Genomic DNA, 15,872 nt, shown 5'->3' on the forward strand with positions numbered 1-15,872 from the left:
TTGAAATATCCATGCGATCACCTATACCTTTTCGGTGATTTCAACTTTCCAGATATTGATTGGTCTAATTTATCGACCGCTAGCAGCACATCCCAAGATTTTATAAATTTGACTTTGGATTTTAACCTGTCTCGAATTGTCAACCATCCAACACGTGGCTCAAATACTCTAGACCTAATTTTTAGTAGCATTCCTGATTCCATAGGCGATATTACATATTTTGATGACGTCAGTGATCACAAGTTGATGCAATTACCAATCACAATCATTAATATGCACTCCGGTCGTGAAACTAAAAAGATACGTGACTATGATAAGGCCAACTACTCTCGGATTAACACTTATGTTGACACCGTCCTTCGGTTCACATTTCTGACATACTTTTCTTCTAGAACGGTGCATGAAAACTGGGCCCTTTTCAGGGAAAAGATCTGTGAGTTAGTTGAGTGCACGTCCCATTAGTCCGTGTGAGCAATGATAAGTGTAATCCTTGGTTTAACGAATCCTTTAGAAGGTTTAGAAATAAAAAGAAACGATTATATAGGAAAGCCTTGCTGATTAGCAATCAGAATGACTGGACAACTTACAAGGTCTCTGTCAAATCATATTGTGCTTGAAGGCGAAATTCTAGAGGCCCGTGTGCTGTGCGATGTCAGTGCACGTTAAAGAACCCCAGGTGGTCGAAATTTCCGGAGCCCTCCACTACGGCGTCCCTCATAGCCTCAGTCGCTTTGGGACGTTAAACCCCAATGAACCAAACCAAACCAAATCATATTGTGCTGCCATGCGTGACGCGAAGGATAAATACTTTTCTTAGGATCTCCCCGCATTGTTAAAATCTGCGCCTAAAAAGTTTTGGCAGTTGATTGCGCCGCATCAAAATAGTAATCACATTTCTCTGTGTAGAGACGCACATGTTCCTGTTCCTGATAATGATATCCCCTCTGAGTTCAACAAATTCATTTCATCCGTCTTCACGAAGGAAGATCATTCCAGTGTACCATTTGTCCCCGAATTTGACTGGCCGTATATGGAACCCATTGCTGTTACTTCCGAAGGCATATCACTTCTAATCGACAACCTCAACCTTTCCACTTCGTGTGGCGTTGATAATACCAATTCCAAGGTACTGAAAAATACGAAGCCGATTTCTAGCGAAATATTTCGTCGTATATTTTAGCAATCACTCCAGACAGGTCCACTCCTTGCAGAATGGAAAATGGCAAAAGTCATTCCGGTTTTTAAAATCGGTGATAGAAATTCTCCTGACAGTTACAGACCAATATCGCTCACATGTATATGTTGTAAACTACTTGAGCATGTTGTTTCTTCTAGTGTTCGTCGCCACCTTGTGTCTAATAACTTTTTCTTTTACAAGCATGGCTTCAGAAAAGGTTATTCGTGTGACACTCAACTGCTCGAGCTAACAGCTTATCTAAATTTTAATATGGATAAAAATGAACAAACAGACTGCATCTTTCTTGATTTTTCGAAGGCGTTTGACCGTGTAGCCCACTGCCGTCTAATCTCCAAGTTGTCAGCACTTCGTCTTGATTCCTTAACTTTATCATGGCTCCGTAACTTCCTTTCCTTTCGCGAACAGTTTACATTTGTTAATAATTATCTTTGGCCATCATCTTGTTACTTCTGGTGTTCCTCAGTGCAGTGTACTTGGTCCTTTGTTGTTCCTTATCTATATTAATGATCTGCGAACTAACATATCATCTCTTGTGCGCTTGTTTGCTGATGATTTTAAATATACTGTGAAATAAAATCGACTGATGACCATCACCTTCTTCAGCAGGACCTTAATATTATTTCTAGGTGGTGTGAAAAGTGGCTCATGATGCTGAATCCCTCTAAATGCAAAACAGTGACTTTCAGCCGTAAACGTTCCAATTCCGAGTTCTGCTACTCTCTGAACAAGTGCCTGTGGCTCAGACTACCTCGTACAAATACCTGGGCATTCTTTTATCACCGCAGCTCTCATGGACCGAGCATATCACTTCCATCTGTGCTAAAGCATCTCGCTCACTTGGTTATCTCCGCCGTAACCTAAAAAATGCGCCTGCTCATGTTCGCAAGTTAGCGTACGTTCGCCCCCAGCTTGAATATGCATCTCTCCGATATGGTCGCATGCACATCAAAACTAGCTGAACTTAAAATTAGAGTCGATACAAAACAGAGCTGCCAGATTTATTTCTAACAATTATACCCGCCAATCAAGTGTGTCTGAAATGAAAAAAGAACACGATCTCCCACCCTTAGAAAAACGCCGCCAAGTCTCGCTTCTATGCTTGATACACAAGTACGTGTACACATATAGACCATCACCTCCGCCACTCAGCAATCCACTGCGCACGTCTCGACGCTTGCACAATCATCTTAGTTTTTCTCGCATCTTCGGCCGTACAAAACCGTTCAATTCATCTGCACTTCCTCGTGCCATTTCATACCGGAATGATATCTTCCTGATGCAATTGCATCGTTACCTAAACCTGCGTCATTCCGTGAACATGCGTTAAACGTGTACTGCTAGCACTAAGTACATGTTTTATTCGGTACAACGTACATGTGTTACCATGGTAGCTTTATTTTTCTTTGTATATTGCCACGGACGCTGGGAGGACGACGAAGTGGTTTTGTAACGAAGACGACGCTGAGGTGCGCGCTTGTGTGCTGAGAGACTACTCCAAGCCGTCGGTCCCTTGCGTAGCAGGTTACCTCTGCTGTTTCTACTGCTGCTTCTAGCCGTCACGTATCATTTGGGGGAGGTCGCTAAATTCGATCCCCGACGTCAAGCTGGCTCTCCACCGTGGCCGTCGTCTCGCCACCATGTCTAACGAGTCCGAGCCATCTCCCTCTCCGTCAACACCGCCAGCGGTCGTCGTCGCCCACCACCGCGAACCGGGCACGTTCTGCGGTACAGACGACGTTGATGTGGACGACTGGCTCGCCCTTTACGAACGCGTCAGCACGCACAACAGGTGGGATCCAACGCTGATGCTCGCTAATGTGATATTTTATCTGACCGGCACCGCGAGAGTGTGGTTCGAAACCCACGAAGATGTCTTGACCTCATGGGACATCTGTAAGCAGAAGCTCCGCGACCTCTTCGGAAAACCCATCGGCCGCCAACTCGCCGCCAAGAAGGCACTCGCGTCACGCGCCCAAACTTCCTCCGAACCATACATAGCCTACATACAAGACGTCCTCGCCTTGTGCCGTAAAGTTGATAAAGACATGTCCGAGACAGATCGAGTTGGCCACATACTGAAAGGCATTGCCGACGATGCCTTTAATCTGCTTCTATATGCTAAGACTGTTCCACGGTCGCTTCTGTTCTTGAAGTGTGCCGGCGTTTCGAGCAAGCCAAACACCGGCTCATTTCTCACCATTTTGACCGGCTGCCGAACACTGCTGCTAGCTCCTCCTGTGAAGATCTGCCAACATTGCGGCAGCCTTCCGATCCGGCTAACTTAACCCGTATCGTGCGCCGCGAACTGGAGGCGATGACGCCATGTATCAATATGTATGTATGCACCTGTAAGTATTGCGCTGTGTAGGTACGATGTAGTTTTCTGTTAGTCCCTGTGAATTATGTTCTGTTTTGAAACTGATATACCCAGTGTTTGCCTCTTGTTACTAAAATCCTTTTTGATATTGTAACCCCCCTTACACAATGCCCCTTGGGGCCTGTGAGGTTCAATAAATAAATAAATAAATAAACCGCTCATTCTCGGCATTGCTTGGCGTCCAGAACAAATATCGAATCTACTGGCTGTCCTTAAAGCAAAGTCGAACACAAGGCGGTTCGTCCTACAAGCATCTTAAGAATTTTCGACCCCCTGGGTTTTTTGGCCCTTTTACCATCCCCATATTCCAAAAACTGGTCACGTGGTGTCGCGTGGAATGTGAATCTCCCTGAATACCTTCAGAACGAACGGGTACGACAGCTGCCGAAAACACAAGCACTTTCAATCCCGCGGTACATCGGTGGCGGATGCAGGCTACCTAGCGTACTAGAAGTACACGTATTTTGTGATGCAAGCCTGCTAGCATATGGGGCAGCGATCTACGTCATGATGACCACTCCCAGAGAAGCACGCTTACTTCTTCCAGGTTGCCCAACCATGTATGCAGCAGCTATCTGGGTTTCAAGGTCGACTACCACATGTGGAGGGACTCTACAATCGCTCTGACCTGGATACACGGCGACGCAGTCAAGTGAAAGCCATTTGTCCGCAACAGGCCAACAGAAATCAGAAGGAACCAATCCATCGCATTGGAAATATTGTCCCGGACCGGACAATCCCGCTGACCTCCTAACTCGTGGAGTGTACATTGAAAAGATCTTGTCCAGCCCCATATGGTGGCTGGAACCCAAGTGGCTTGAAGGACCAGCAGAGCAATGGCCGTTGCAACCGACGGGCTTTCTCGACAGATGCGCCAGCAGTGAAATGCTTGTAGTTCATACTGCTGCTGTTGTGGAGATTCTGAGTTCGGTGATTGATTGCTAACGTTATAGTACGATACAGGGGTTACTTATGGTCACTGCATGGATATTTCGATTTCTCAACGCATAATTAAAGAAACTGTTCTGTTGACAGCCGAAGACCTCTTATATGCCGAGCGACACTGAGTCATGCGTTCAAAAGGAAGCCTGCCGTGCAGAGATCAGGAGCTTGACCAAGGGAGCTCTGTTCGACTTGAAGTCCCGTATGTGTCCAAGAAGTCTCCTTCTTGAACGGTGTGGGGTCCTTCGAGTTGACGGATGCCTTTCACGCCTAACCTCAGTAGAAGAGTGCAAGCACCATGCCATCCTTTCGTCACCGCTTCACATTTAGGAGCTGCTTTTTATGCCAGCGTTTCACGAACAAACCAGGCAGCGCTCCCTCTGCGCTTATCCCGAATCACCGTCTTAGGGTCATAGGGTCATAGGCATTGACTTCGCGGGATCACCTTTTGTGTCCTTGCCCAGCGGAGAAACCAGGTGCTACATTGCGTTGTTCACATCCGGGCCGTTCATTTGGAATTGGTATTTAACATGTCCACTGAGGCATTTCTGATGTGCTTTCGCCGTCCCGTCGCCGTCTGATGCCATATACCCGGACAATGCCAATGCATTTAAAAAGTCTTCTTGCGATCTCCATCGTCTACATCAACTGCGGTCCAGCGAGGATGTAGCTGGACACCTTAGTAACACCGGTGTAACGTGGAAGTTAATTGTGCCTAACGCCCCGTGGTGGGGCGGCTGGTAGGAGCGCCTGGGGAGAACTGTAGCGGCCTACCACGCGATTGCTACGGTGGTCCGGCAGAAAAAGAAGAAAACTAGCGACAACTTACGCGTGCGCGCGGGCTGAAGAAATTCGGCACACAGTCTGGTTTTCCGCCTGGCGAAGTGACCCTAAAAATATATATTTGTGGACACCTGGCAATGATGTCTGCCTGGTTCTCATACTCCACAAATTGGTGACTGCGTACTTCGCGCCTTCGCTCTCAGCTCCCGCCCAGCCTCTGCCTCAGCCGCTTTGCTAGGCCTCCCGCTGCTCGAGCCCGAGCCCCGCCCTCTTCGCCTTTTGTACCTCTTGTGCGCCATGGCCCCGGATTCCGCCCCCGATGCGCCGCCAAGGGAGTGACACTATCATAGAGCCAATGGGGACGTTTTTTTTTTTTCGAAGGCGATGGTGGCGGCACCTGGGAGAGGCGGTAAACGCATCAAAAATCCAATATGGCGGCGCGTGTTTAGGCGGCTGGTTGTGGCCGGTTGCTCGCGCTACCGTGCACTGTACTCGCGCGTTCCTGGTGCTGGTGGCCGCTAGCTCGATCCAAGCTTTGTAAATACTGGTGATTAACTGCTCCCGCGCTGCATTCACGCTTGATTTCCTAAGTACTTACGGAATCTGCTCACTCGCTTTTGTATTCCGATGTGTCTGTTGATGCATGGTGGCGAGCGGCGCGACTGCTTAACAGCTGCGCTGGCTCGAGAACGAAAAGCGTAAATGGTTTTGTACAAAGAACAATTTATTAAAAGAACATCAGCAGTAAGAATCGATGTTCAAAAAGAGATTTTAGGCATCAGTGGCATTGCAGTATCAGTAACAGGCATCCTAAAAATCAAAATAAAAAAACGCCACTATGTAAACCTAGAACATGTAACAAGTGAAGGCGGGCTAGTTGGTGGTTGACAATGGAGTGCATATTGCAACCGCGCTAAAACGACGCAGGAAAAGAAAGGAAAGCGCAGGACAAGACGCGGAACTTCAACTAAAGTTTACTACGGGAAAACCACATTTATACAGGAACCGTAATCACACCAGATAAGCAGCCGAAACCATCAAATAACACAGGCACGAGGGCGCGCGTGGCACAAGTTCACATCTAGGTAGTTTAACTCTTTCTTAGATAAAGATACTGAAGTGGAGCTGATGCAACGGTCATTTTCTTTTTTTATGCAGTAGGCTTCAAAGATTTCCCTGCTAAGCTGGGTCGTCAATTTTTTTTTTAAGACAATTGTGTCGCGGAACCTGGGTGTGCAATTATTACAATGGCGACAATGTTTTGCCCTGGTTCCGCGACACAATTGTCTTAAAAAAATTGACGACCCAGCTTAGCAGGGAAATCTTTGAAGCCTACTGCATAAAAAAAGAAAATGACCGTTGCATCAGCTCCACTTCAGTATCTTTATCTAAGAAAGAGTTAAACTACCTAGATGTGAACTTGTGCCACGCGCGCCCTCGTGCCTGTGTTATTTGATGGTTTCGGCTGTTTATCTGGTGTGATTACGGTTCCTGTATAAATGTGGTTTTCCCGTAGTAAACTTTAGTTGAAGTTCCGCGTCTTGTCCTGTGCTTTCCTTTCTTGTCCTGCGTCGTTTTAGCGCGGTTGCAATATGCACTCCATTGTCAACCTAGAAGACATGAGCGCACAGAGAATATATAGGGGATAAAAAAAGGGTATCAAGGTAGGTACAGTATACATAATAAAGTGCTACATGACTGAATGTAGGTTTGTACGGGACTTTGTAAGAGATTTAGGTAAATAGCAGGGGAGTATAGCATCTGACATGTATTGAAACGCATCAGTCTGCGGCTATGAATAAACACACGCAGAGAAAGGCAACGAACATTTTCAACCTTTGACTCGTGTAGAAGAAACCACAATGCGTTGGGCCAGGGACAACATAATAGGCTGCAGTGCTAGTTCTTAGTATAAAGACTCAGAGAAAAGCTCACTGTGCGACTCGACATGACGCCAATGACCTTGCTGCAGTGCGAATGTCGCCGACGTCGCCGTTTTCGCTTGCGCGGCTGACCGGGCGTCGTATGCTTGTCGTCTGCTGCCGCGTTACCCGCGTCGTCATCTTCGCAACTAATTTCATTGATATCTTATTTTTAATACCTATGGCTGTTTATAATTTAGTTCATTATCCGTCACGTCATATCGCTACCTCGGAGTTCATATATCTTCCACTCTAAATTGGTCGCTACATATTAACGTCATAATTAACAACGCTAACAGCATGCTAGGCTACCTACGCCGGAATTTCTCCAATTCCCCTACCTCCCTAAAACTCATGTTATATAAAACCCTTGTCCGTAGTAAACTAGAATACGCATCTGCAATTTGGGACCCCAGCTACGCAAATTCAATTAATGCACTCGAGCTTGTACAAAATAACGCTGCCCGTTTCATCCTACTTAACTTCAATCGTACTGCAAGTGTCACCTCCATGAAAAATACGCTCAACCTCCCACCCTTAGCCTCCCGTCGAAAATTTTCACGGTTATGTTTATTTCATAAAATTTTTTACAACTGTCCCAATTTACGCGATGAATTGATATCTCCTCCGTCTTTCATCTCTCCACGGCTAGATCACGTTCACAAGGTCGGTGTAACGTCGCACGAAACAAAAGCTTGTTCTCAGTTGTTCATTCCCCGTACATCAGCAGATTGGAACCACCCTCCCGGATCGACAGCCTGCATTCAAGACATCCTGCTCTTCCGTAACAATTTAGCTAACATTGTATACTAAGGCTCACAACAAATGTACTGATCATTCTCCATTTCCTTTGTTTACTTTAGTTTCCCTTGTTTGTTCTCTTACCTTGCACTTACATATTATGCTTACTTCTTTTACTGAATTGTATAACCAGGAACATGACGCTTGTATATTGAATTTTTGTTTTTGTTCACTTTCTGTAATTTGTAACCACTCCCCTCTGAAATGCCTTTGGCCCTGAGGGTATCAATAATAAATAAATAAATAAATAAATAAATAAATAAATAAATAAATAAATAAATAAATAAGCATGTTTTTATTATTGATAGTGGTCGAAAAATTTCACTTTTATTAGTCTTAACTGCAGCCGCGTTTACCGCCGATACCAGGATCGCTGCAATCGTTTCGACCATGGCGCCACCCTCGGCGCGGACGCGCAACTTGCAACATGCCACAGCCCTGGCGCCGCTTTCTTCGCCACCCTAGCCATTCCTTCCTGACTCCGGGGTATTTGCCCCCAAGCTTCCCGAATTCTGGTCCTCGGACACCGCGAACTTTGGTTCATTAGGATAAAATCATTGTTCCGTCCTCACCGCGTCAGTTCATAGTTGACAATGTGCTACCACATCGTCGGAGCACTCACGCCTACTACTGCTGCCATTATTCTTGACGTTCTATGCCTCCCCAGCCGAGCGACCTAGAGAATATATAAATGCTGTGTTCATCCTGCGCACCACCGACACAGAACAGCGTCGATTGCAGCAACTTACTGCCTTCGAGGAGCTCGGTGACCGGAAACCTACAGACTTACTACGTCACATGCGCGAATTGGCTGGCGACCTGGACACACACGCCGACAGCGCCCTTCTGCGGGCACTTTCCCTGCAGCGTCTACCACAGCAGGTGCGCATGCTGCTGACTGTGTCTGCATCCACGACTTTGGACTCACTAGCTCAGCTAGCCGACAAGATCATGGAATTCAGTTTTCCCTTCCTGGCTACAATGCATCATCCTCCCGACCTTCAGAGCTGCACGCGAAACGACGCCGTGCGTCCTGCCTGACGTCCCCCTTACGCCGACCCCTTCAATGTTCGCAAGCGGCACAGCAAGTACTTTTAAGGCGGAAGCCTTTAATGTCTCATCGTTGTAAGCAGAAGTTGTCGACAGAAATGTCACGCTTTTCAATTGGTCGAAATGGTCGTGACGTCAGAGTGCGCGAATTTCAAACGGGGCCAATTGTACATAGCTAGTAACCATGCAACCAATTAAAGGGATGGTATAGTAATGCTCCAAATAAGTCGGACTGAGTTTAGTTATAACCAATTAACGTAATTAACCTTTCTAGTCAGGTCAGATAAATAAATAAAACCGAGTAGAAAAATTCAGGGGGCACTTTGACTGCCTAAAGTGCGTAGAAACGAAAGCGTTTTCCGCACCACTTTCAGTGCTTCTGTGGCACTGGTGGCGTCACATGTATTTGAGTACTAATTACTAAGTGATGACAAATCACTAATTAATGATTAATTACTGATTAATGCCTGAATACTAATTAACTGTTAATTAAGCTTAAGCTTAAGCTTCGCCTTTAGAAGTGGAACGCGACAGCGTGTTGTAGCGCTGCCAGGGAGTCCACGGAACGCCACCACGGTTTTTGAGGAAAGGAAATGGCGCAGTAAATTTCTGTCATCTCGGTGGACACCTGAACCGCACCGTAGAGGAACGGAGGAAGTGGGAGTGAAAGAAGAAACCGTAATGAAGAAAATAAAAATTGTATTTGAGGAAAGAAAATTACGCAGTAACTGTCTCACATATCTCGGTGGACACCGTCAAAATTCAGGGGGGGGGGGGGGGGGTACACTTTTTTGACCTAAAGTGTGGTCACTGATGTGTGGTTAAGATGTTAAGCTTCGCCTCTAAGAGTGGAACGCGAGAGCGTCTTGCAACGCTGACAGGGAGTCTATAGAAAGCCATCGCCCATTCGGTTCTACGCCTCGCTCGTCGGTAAATTGGTTTTTGAGGAAAGGAAATGTATTTCTCTCTCATATCTCGGTGGACACCTAAACCTCGCCGGAAGGGAAGGGAGGAGGATGGCAGTGAACGAAGACACCGTATTCACTAGACGTGCCTTTGTTCATTCCAAACCAACGAGCTGGCATGGCCGAGTGGATAGCATGCTCGTCTCGCACTCCGAAGACCGGGGTTCGATTCCCGAGCTCGACCAATTTCTTACTAGGTTTTATTTATTTATATGGCCTGACTAGAGAAGTTAATTAGGCTAATTGGGTAATTAAGCAATTAACTAAGCTCAGTCCCACTTACTTGGAGCATCACTATATGGTCCCTTCAATTGGTTGCATGGTTACTAGCCAAAGTACAATTGGCCCCGTTTGAAACTGGCGCACTCTGACGTCAAGACCGTTTCGACCAACTGAAAAGCGTGACATTCTCTGTCGACAACTGCTGCTTACAACGATGAGACATTAAAGGCTTTCGCCTTAAAATTCGTCGAGCAGGGTTGCCGGAGTACGAGACGAGCACGCAACCACTGCGCCATGCTAGCTCGACGGTTTGGAGTGAACAAAGGCGCGTCTAGTGAATGCAATGTCTTCGTTCACTCCCATCTTCCTCGCTTCCCATTAAGGCGAGGTTCAGGCGTCCACCGAGATATGCGAGACAGATGCATTTCCTTTCCTCAAAAACCAATTTACCGACGAACAAGGCATAGAGCCGAACGGGCGATGGCGTTCCGTGGACTCCCTGGCAGCGTTGCAATACGCTCTCGCGTTTCGCTCTTAGAGGCGAAGCTTTACATCTTAACAACACATAACTGGCACAAGCAGCAACAACGCGCTTAAGGCTTTCGCCTCTCCGCACTTTAGGTCAACAAAGTGCCCCCCTGAATTTTTTTGCTGCTTCTCAATGGCCGGGAGAGTATATCTCCATTAATCAAGCCTGCTTACTTCGACTCTGAAGACTCATCTAATTGCGCCGCTGCATCTCTTCTTGACCTGGCCGGTGCATGTCGCCCTGTTTCCCACTCGTCACCTTCACGGCTTCCTCGCTAGACGGGGAGCCCTGTAGCGCGGCCTACCACGTGATTGCTACGATGGTCCGGCCGAAACAGAAGACCAGCGACAACTTACACGTGCGCGCAGACAGAAGTGTCGGCACACAGTCTGGTTGTGCGCCTGCCGAAGTGGGCCTAAAATATATATTTGTGGACACCGGGCAATGATGTCTGCCTGGCTCTCATACACCATAGAACCAGAAAGCTCTCACTACGGAAGATTTTGGGGAAAGCAAGTCTTGCTTTCAGGAGCTAACGACAGTATTAACCGAGGTAGAAGCCGGTGTATTCCAGACCGATTACTTTCATAGAGTCAGACGTCGGTAAGCCCCCCCGTCCTACTGCTGGGACGAGGGCTAAGGACTCTACGGCAGGAAGCGCATGTCGATGTAACAGCGACCACGACGAGAGTGGAAGCAGTACGAAGATGCGCATACAGACAACGACCCACAGACGATTTTAAGGTGGATGATGATGATGATGATGAAAACTTTATTTGTAACAAGGGAGTTTTGGACACGTCGGTCCTTGGGCCCCCGCACGGCCCCACTGCACTCAAACGTTCATGTCCCGGAGGCTCATGACGCTGGCAGCCCGGCCGGTGGCGATGGCTTGCTTGGCCGGGTCCTCGGAGCGCAGTAGGGTCTCCCAAGTGGTAAGGTGCTCCAGGCCCCGCGGGGGAGGATCCGCCGGGCAGAGGAAAAGAATATGGTCGAGAGTGGCTTTGGGGTGGTGGCAGAGGGTACAGGAAGGGTTCGTGTGGACTGGGTGATATCGCGAGCGTATATAAGGGGAGGGCAAAGTGCGTGTTTGGAGCCGCCTCCAAAGTGTCTGATGGTAATTGTCGAGGGAAGGATGAGGTGGGGGGTAGAGCCGACGCTCGGCTTTGTAGGCCTGCGTCATTTCACTGAATGAGTGCATGCGCTCCCGCGAGAACCCCAGGTCGGAGGCCGCCGGTGCCCGGTTGAGAGAAGCTCGGGCTAAAGCGTTGGCGGCCTCGTTTCCGGGATTCCCGGATTGGGCAGGCACCCATATCAGCTCCACATGGCGGGGCGGGTGCGCGGCGAGGGAGTCCAGTATGCGAAATGCAGGGACGTGAACTCTCCCGCGAGCAAAATTTAGTATGGCAGTTTTGGAATCTGACAGTATATATCGGGCCTCCGTGCGGGTGATGGCCAGGGCAATGGCGGCCTCTTCGGCCTCCTCCGAAGTGGCAGTAGGGGGTTATGTGAAGGGTGGCAATGGGTTGGAGGGAGGGGTTCGTCATGGCGACAACCGCGTCCTCGCCCGTGCATGCGGCATCCACCCAAACGGCATACGGTTCCGTGCCATAGTATTTGTGGAGTGCCCGTGCGCGAGCTCTGCGGCGCGGTTCGTGGTAGGTGGGATGCATGTTCTTGGGGAGAGGTTTAATAAATAAATCGCGGTGAATGAGGCGGGGGACCTGGAGCTGTGTGGGATCGGTAACTGGTAGGCGTATACCGAGGGTGTGTAGGATGTGTCTCCCGGTGGTGGTTCTCGCGAGACGTATGTATTGTGTCTGTCGGTGGGCCTCAATAAGCTCCCCTATCGTATTGTGCAGGCCTAGTTGAAAGAGTTTTTCGGTTGAGGTATTTAGGGGCAGGTGTAGTGCTGTCTTAAATGCTGTTCGAATCATGGCATCCAGGGTGGAGATTTCCCCGGCCTGGAGTTTCAGGTAGGGGAGCGTGAAGATAAAGCGGCTGAGGACGAAGGCATGAATGAGACGACATAGGTCATGCTCCTTCATGCCCCGGTGGTGTGCAGAAACGCGGCGGATTAGGTGTGATATCGACACAGTTGTCTGCTTGAGTTTCCGTATGGTGAGTGTTTTTCCCGTTGTTCTGGATGTGGAGGTTAAGTACCCGGAGAGTGTTTACCTCCGGGATGGGCCGCTTTTCCAGTGTCACGGTGATGGGGGCTGTGGGGCAGTTTCGTGTTGTGGGGCGGATTATGAGGAGCTCCGACCTCTCCGGTGAGCAGGCGGAAGCCTTTAATGCCTCATCGTTGTAAGCAGGAGCTGTCGACAGAAATGTCACGCTTTTCAATTGGTCGAAACGGTCGTGACGTCACTGTGCGAATTTCAAACGGGGCCAATTGTACTTTGGCTACTAACCATGCAACCAGTTAAAGGGATCGTATAGGGATGCTCCAAGTAAGTTCCACCGAGTTTAGTTAATTGCTTACTTAACCAATTTGTCTAATTAGCCTTTCTAGTCAGACCAGATAAATAAATAAAACCGAGTAAGAAATTGGCCGAGCTTGGGAATCGAACCCCGGTCTCCAGAGTGCCAGTCGAGCACGCTACCACTCCGCCATGCCAGCCCGATGGTTTGGAATGAACGAAGGTGCGTCTAGTGAATACGGTGTCTTCGTTCACTCCCATCTTCCTCCCTTCCCGTTACGGCGAGGTTCAGGTGTCCACCGAGATATGAGAGACAGATACACATCCTTTCCTCAAAAAACCAATTTACCAACGAGCAAGGCGTATTTGTCCGCGTTGGAGATTGGTCCAAATTGTCATGACGTCACCATGCGCGAATTTTGACGGGTGTCCACCGAAATATGTGAGACAGTTACTGCGCAACTTCCTTTCCTGAAATACAATTTTCGACTAGTGTCTACTGATATCTGCGAGACAGTTAATGCGTAATTTCATTTCCTCAAATACAATTTTCATTTTCTTCATTACGGCCCCTCTTTCTTCTTTCACTCACACTTCCTCCCTTCCTGCACAGTGCGGCTCAGGTGTCCACCGAGACGACAGAGAATTACAGCCCCATTTCCTTTCCTCAAAACCGCCGCCGCGGTGGCTCAGCGGTTACGGTGCTCGGCTGCTGACCCGAAATACGCGGGTTCGATCCCGGCCGCGGCGGCTAGAATTTCTTTGGAGGAGAAATTCTAGAGGCCCGTGTACTGTGCGATGTCAGTGCACGTTAAAGATCCCCAGGTGGTCGAAATTTCCGGAGCCCTTCACTACGGCGTCTCTCATAGCCTTGGTCGCTTTGGGACGTTAAACCCCATAAACCAAACCAAACCTTTCCTCAAAAAGCGTTGCGTTCAAAGGGCAACGCATCGCGCCGAACGGGTGGTGGCGTTCCTTGGACTCCGTGGCAGCGCTACAACACGCTGTCGCGTTCCACTCCGAAAGGCGAAGCTTAAGCCTCATTAATTGGCAGTTACACCAACAAAATCTGCAGTGAACAATCGCGTAGCAGAATGCAGCTGTCAGATTTCGCCTTTCACCACTTTAGCCGCTAAAGTTCCTCGTAATTTTTTTGGAGGACTCGGATGAAGAAGCATATCCTGCAGCTTCGTTCTGCGCACTACGTCAAGAACAAACTCTCCGCTGAGCTCAACACCGGTAACGTCATGCTTGTGCACGCAGAAAACGTCCCACGGCAGCTGTGGAAGCTAGCGCGAGTCTTAGGGACTTACAAGAGTTCCGATGGGTACATTCGCTCCTGCAAGATAAAGCTCGTCGATGGATTCGTCACGACAAGCGCAATCGAGAAGCTTGTGCCCTTGGAACTTAACCACTGATATTTCGCAGCCGGGAGTGTTGAATCTTTTATGGGAAGCATATTAACGTAGGTTTCGGGCCTTCGCGCGACGCCCGGCGGTGGCCACCATTGACCTTCAAGTGAGCTTCAAGTAGGTCACGTGACATGACGTCACACCGGCTGCAGATGGGGCCTCATATCGCGCCGTCGGTCGCCTCCCGGCGGTGGCCACAATTGACCTTGAAGTAAGATCACATGATCTTACTTCATGTGATCTTCACGTGACGTCACGGTGTGACGTCACGTGATGACGTCACACCGGCTGCAGATGGGGCCTCATATCACGCCGTCGGACGTCGCCCGGCGGAGGCCTCCACGCTTCGGTTCGCGCCGTCGAGCGCGACGCGGCGGCGGCGCCACCATCGCTGCATCACGTGATATGTGACGTCACGCCAGGGATGAGGCGGTGGTGGTGGTGAAACCTTTTATTTTGTTAAAAAGAGTTTGGGAGCCACAGAGTGGCCCCGCTACATGGTCGGCGTCCCTAGTCCGGGACACCGCATGACGAGGCCCCGTCTCTCGCCCGTTTCACCAGAGCCCTTTGGGACTCAAGCGAGGAGCAGTTGAGGAGGGCAGTCTCCCATGCCTCTCTGGAAGGGGTAGGGGAAGGGGGGAGGTGGGGATTTTGAGTACATGCCCACACCATGTGGAAGATATCACAGGTCTCCCCACAGTGTGGCATCGCCCATCCGTGTTAGGATCGTAATGTTTTATTATTGCAGGACAGAGTAGAGTACCTGTCTGCAGGCGCCTTAAAGTTCGCTCCTCCGTCTTACTCAGCCCTTTTGCAGGGGCCGGGAAAAGGCGGCGGTTGTCGCTATAATGTGTTAATATTTCCCTGAATCGCAGCAGCGGCTGGTTAGTCTCCGAGCCAGAAGAGCTGGGATGAGGAGCCCGGTGAGTAAGCGCTCGGGCAGCCGCGTCAGCGGCCTCATTACCTCGTAAGCCCTGGTGGCCAGGAGCCCAAATGATTCGTTTGGGTGTTGGATCAGTGGCAGTCCGTCGTAGAATACAAGCAGCTAAGGGGGAGATCTCCCCTGCCAAGTAATGTTCACATGCTTTTCGGGAGTCCGTGATGATTATTCTCGAATTGGCGTGGGCGGCAGCAAGCGCTATCGCTGCTTCCTCGGCCCGCATTGAATTCGGGGCTCGAAAGGAGAGTCCATCAACGTGCATTTCCTGGTGAACGACAGCGGCCGAGTAAAATCTCGTGGGCGATGGC

The sequence above is a fragment of the Amblyomma mixtum genome, chromosome 10 (genome assembly GCF_055824585.1).
Source record: "Amblyomma mixtum isolate Tamu chromosome 10, ASM5582458v1, whole genome shotgun sequence".
NCBI classification, from domain to species: domain Eukaryota; kingdom Metazoa; phylum Arthropoda; class Arachnida; order Ixodida; family Ixodidae; genus Amblyomma; species Amblyomma mixtum.